We start from the raw sequence: 6000 nt of genomic DNA, 5'->3' as shown, positions 1-6000 counted from the left end.
GGGTGGAGCAGGGCGACGGGAGTGGGTAGCTTGCTCTGCTGTGGGCTGCGTTTTCGTGTACGAGTGTGTGCTGCGCTGTGTGCTCCGTAGAAGGAGAGGAGGGAGAGGAAAATGGGTGGTGGGGCCCACAACGCGCACGACGTGATAGAAGGGTGGGGCCCACATGGCGTGGTGGCGCGAGGACGGCCACGGTCGGCAGGGGGGTTTGGCATGGGTGAAAGATCGAGACGGCGGACTATAGGAGATGAATAGTCATTTTTAAATTTAATCACGTCGGCTAACCGAAACAATTACGGAATTAAAATAATCGGTTTAGCTAAGACTACACCTCTCTGTCGAAGTTCATAAACACCTTATAAGGATCATAATTAGACAACAAAGATACCGGGCTAGTTAGAGCTCACCTAACTAATTCTAGGAGCAAGGTCACACAAACCTATGACACTGGTACTTCAATCAACGAGAGAGCTCCTACATATGCTAGTAAGTAAAAGCACAAGGCCACCTAACCTCACTAGCAATGCTCAATAACAAGACAATCAATGTCAAATTAGAGAGCACAACTAAGCAATGTGACTAACAAGGTTATACAAACCAAATTAGCCATGCAAGTGAGCTACTTCTATGCTACACAAGCAAGAAGGTAACTAGTGAGCTACACAAGCTAACTAATTACAAGAGCAACTACACAAGCACAAGAAGGTAACTAGTGAGCTACACAAGCTAACTAATTACAAGAGCAACTACACAAGCACAATGAATATGAAAGTAATTACAAGCTTGTGTAAGGAGATTGCAAACCAACAGAAAGAACAATGTTGACACGGTGATTTTTCTCCCGAGATTCACGTGCTTGCCAACACGCTACGTTCTCATTGAGACAAGCTCTAAGGTTGCCGTCGATCCTCTTGCTAGTGGTGACCCGCAAGTCACACTCTCCCACGTGGAGTGCTTACAACAAGCTCTAGCACTTGACCCGGCCAGACCAGTTGTCGCCCTTCGCGTCTTGCTCTACTAAAGTTGCTCTTCAGGACTCCCGTGGAGCGAGCACAATGCCCATCACAAAGCTCTTCTCTGGAGCACCGCACAAGCTTCTTGCGGGCTTCGACGGAGACCACCACCAAGTCGTCTAGGAGGTGACAACCTCCAAGAGTAACAAGCACCACCAGCTTGTAAGACGACCACCAAGTGCCACTCGACGCAACCTCAAGATACACTCGCACTAGAATCGTTCACTCACTCGATCGAAAGAACACTATCAAGCTCAAGTGAGTTAGAGAGCTCCCAAGCACTACCACACAAGCCACCAAGGCTCTAGTGTGCTCCCCTTCCCAGCCCAAGGCCGACCACCACTTCTATTTATAGCCCCCACGAAAATAGAGCCGTTGTATCCTTCACTGGGCACTGCTCGGGGCGACCAGACGCATCGATCGTATCGACCGGGCGCACATGGTCAGCGTCCAGTCAACGGATGCACGCCACGTGTCGCCTCCGTTCAACCTCAGTCGCTTGATCTCAACGGTCGGCTGCCACACGCCAACGGTCAAGTGATGACCGAACACAGCACAACGCCAAGACCAGACGCACCTCTGCCGAGTCCGGTCATTTCCAGAGAGGTCCTGAGAGAGCAAACAACGATCGGACGCGTCAGTTCGATCACGACCGGATGTAGGAAGGGCAGCGTCCGATCGAGTCCAGAGAGCTCCCAGAGCCGCTCAACTATGACCGGACGCAGCATCAGCGTCCGGTCCTTCCCCTCTTCTCTGCGCCGCCACGTCAGCGGGACCGGACGCACCCACCATGCGTCTGGTCATGAAGTGACCCAGCATTCGGTCAAAGACCGACGCCTACGCCTTCACTGCTGCCACTGACCGGACGCACCGGTCTAGTTGAGGCCAGCGTCCGATCACTCACAGTGACCTCATTTCGCCTCCATTTCTTCACCGAGTTGATCCACATTAACTCCAATTTCTTTTCCTTTGTAAATATGCTAACACCACCAAGTGTACAACACCTTGTGCACGTGTGTTAACTTTTCACAAATATTTTTAAGAAGTTAACCACTCAACTTGCCACGCCACTCGATCCTAGCAACGATGTAAAGGTAGATCACTCGAATGGCACTGGATGACCGATACGCAAACAAGTTTGCCCCTCTTGATAGTACGACCATCTATCCTAAACCTGGTCAAGCACTTCTCTACACAACCTATGACCGATGAAATGAAATGCCCTAGGTTATACCTTTACCTTGCGCATTTCATTCCATCTCCTCTAATGTCGATGCAACACATGCACCAACACGATCAATAATAATATGATCCACTTCATATCATCACGTGATCTTGTTGGTTCATTGATCTTGACCTCACTTGTTTTTCACCATTGCCTTCGTTCATCGACGCCAAGTCTTGCTTAAGCTTCACTGCCACACGATTCATCGCCCTAAAGCCTCCAACTTGCCCTTCACGCTTGCAATCGATCTATCAAGCCAAGTCATGTCTTGATCTTCTCCACCTTGATCACATGACTCAATGTCATATCTCATGTGTAGTGAGCTCCTTCATCATCACATATGTGATCTTTGCAACATCTCTGAGCCATTTCTACCTCCATGGTATATGTTGCTCACACACATGTACCTATGGACTAATCACCTATGTATCTTATATAAATACAATTAGTCCACCTAGGGTTGTCACTCAATTACCAAAACCAAACAAGGACCTTTCAATCTTCCCCTTTTTGGTAATTTATGACAACTCTACAAAGATATGGAAATTAAGCTCTTTTGGATTCATGTTGCTTGCCCAAGCAATTTGACCATGTGTAAATAATTTTGGACAAGTACCACAAACCCGAAATGGTAGTATTAGCTCCCCTACATATGTGTTAGAGTGTTTGGTTTGAAGCTCGTGTATATGCATAGATTGGACTTGTGGGAGAGTAATTACTACCAAATGATGCTAAGGTGTATAGAGTAAACCTTTGAAGCGTGATACCAATCGGAGTTGCACCTTTAAGTTCATCCTTAGCACCATGGTTAGCTAGATATCACTTGGAAATAAAATCACTAGATACCTTGTGAGATCAACATTAAAAATAAGGTACTAGCATTACTTGAAAATCATACCAAGTGTCTAGCTATCATCCTATGCATGATAGTTTTCATTTCATCAATCAAATTCTTCAACTAGCATACACCACACAAGCATGCATATTGAATTTAAAAGCTTATGCAATGCAAGCAAGCACATGACTATGCACATAACAAATGCAATCAATCAAAGTTCATGAGCTTGCTCCTCCTACTTGTGTGCTTCTCTTGTCCAAGAATTTTTATCCTTCTTAATTCCTCAATGTTGCTCCCTCTTTGTCCATGTCCATTTACAACCTCTACTTCTTTATCTCAATCTCTCCCAAAGCTTTCATATCTTTGTACAATCTCTCCCCCTTTGTCATCAATTTTCATAAAAAGTGTGCTTCTCATTGATGTAAAGGTTTGCATTTGGGTTAGATGGTTGAAGCTTGAATCTTACATTTTTGATGGACATCACTTGATTGTTGGAATGACACCACTTGTAGCCCTTGAGATACCACGCATAGGATCTTTGACCTTGATACCAATTTGTAGGACACCTCCCCCTATGTGATAGTATGGGTCATCCATTTGATACACTTGAGCTCTTGTAGATGAGGGATACATTCTTCATTTGATGATCACTTAAACTTGAGGATCACTTGTGGAACCATCGTCTTGCATGATTGATACCACATGTAGATGTGATACCACTTAAAAGAATTTTCTAGTATGAAACCACTTGTTGGATTTATCAATAAAAGTATTTCTTGAACTTTTGCTATCTTCATGAGTATCACTTATAGGATATCATTTGTGAGTTGATCTAGACATCACTTGTGAATTCTTGATGAAATACTTGAGTCTAGATACCACTTGAAAGAAACAAACTAGATATCCATTTGTATTGTTGTCTTGTACTTGTACTCTTATCATTATCATGAGCTTCTATGGTTGACTTGAACTAAATTGATTTGTCTAAGCTTCTAAGTCCTGTTTGAACCAATGACAAGCTTCTTCACACCTCTTACAAGGGTTATCTTGCCAATATTGTGCTTGTCACTCGTAGGCAATATAAATTAAATCAAGTACTTGGGTTCACTAGCTTATGAATAAATTCATATACTAACCACTAGATCAACTAATCTTTCAAGCAACAGTGGTAGGCGATGAATTTAAATATTTTATTTGTTATGCATGATCCTATGAAGCATGTACTATATGCACTAATTGCATACTAGTAAGAGATGAAATGATCATGCACATTACAATGATACCTTTGCTATGTTGGAGTAGAGGATAGTCACATATATTCTAATTCATTACTCTAATAGCAATGTGAAGTCCAATTAATAGCTGGATGAAGACCAATCATTATAGATAGAGTCCATTCTTCACCCATATGAAATAAGAACCACTAATATGATCAAGTGCACTATCTTGTTGTGGTTAGCTTGCTTCATCTTTTGATCAATGCTTGCATGAGAGAACTATTTGGAATACCACTTGAATTGCCATGACTAGCTCTCTTATGGGTGTAGCTTGCTTTTTTTTATCAACCCTTTTGATTGCTTCAACTAAGCATCTCAAATGTTCCTCGGATCACCACTTCTATGTTAGTCTTCCAAGCACCACACTTGGTTTACCTACATATAGGCGGTAAGCTCCTACACTAGGGAGAAGTGACCTCTCTCCAAAGAACCATCCTTGATACTCACTTGAAATGACTTGATTGATTGATCCAAGTGATGAACTTAACTTGATGAGTAACCTTGATTCCTTCTTTTAGTCCTTTTCTTTCTACTTGTTTAAGTCATTTTCTTTCTACCAAATAATTTCCAATGGTCACTAGAACTTAAACTTCATCTTTATCTTAAGTTTGATCTTGATCTTCCAATTTGAGTACCGAATATGTGCAAAGTACACTCCACAATCAAATGACATTATACTCTTTGCTTGTCATGCTTCTAGATCATCTCAAAACCAAACTTAGGTACCTCAACCACTTATCAACATGTTTCCAACTTGAGGACCTTTCAATCAAAGTGACACCAAATAAATCCAATAATTCTTTTCTGGCAGATTCTGTACTCTTTAAAGAAAAACGCATATCTCCCAAAGTTTAAATCCAAATATCACAAAATTTGGTGGAAATGCGCTTCACTAAGTTATCTAGTAGCTATAAAGATTTGAGCTTCATTTGACTTCTAGGTTGCTACCAAATTTCAATTCTTCCACCACTGTTACATGCTGAAAACTGTTGTACTATAGCAAACAAGATCCACTCCAAAACTGAAGCATCTCTTATCCAATTCTTATGCAATTTATAAATCATCTTAAACCATAAGTCTAGAGCATGTGTATAAATTTTTATGCCAATCCAAATAGATTTGATCACTCAAACATGACTAAGATCATAGCTAGCTCAGATTTTTGCAATATAGGACAGATTTCAGTTACTTGAGTTATTCTTCGTCAAATGTGAATCAAACTTGAAACCAACTTACATGAATACTTTCACAAGACATAAATCCATTCAATCCACTTACTAAATGTCATCTTGTAAATTTATCCATTCAAACCAACTCAAATTTGATCACTAAACATTTAATCCATTAAAACATCTCATAGCAAGCAACATTGCATATTTTTCTAATTCAATCAACTCATATGCACCCAAATGAAATGATCAACAAGAGATATACCTTGGTTAGCTCATGATCATCCTACTAGTAAGCTTCAACTCAAATAATTTTGCAAGCCATCAAATATATATATCCAATAAATCATCCACAACTTGAATATGACACTTGTATATTGTAGCACTTTTGGACTTCATTAATTCTTGGCTTGGCATTGGGATAGGATGTGCACTAAGCTTCATAACTTGACTCAATATGTGATGAACAATGTGAGATCAA

Source organism: Miscanthus floridulus, chromosome 2 (genome assembly GCF_019320115.1).
Source record: "Miscanthus floridulus cultivar M001 chromosome 2, ASM1932011v1, whole genome shotgun sequence".
In the NCBI taxonomy this organism is placed as follows: domain Eukaryota; kingdom Viridiplantae; phylum Streptophyta; class Magnoliopsida; order Poales; family Poaceae; genus Miscanthus; species Miscanthus floridulus.
Note: the sequence above shows the minus strand (reverse complement) of the source record.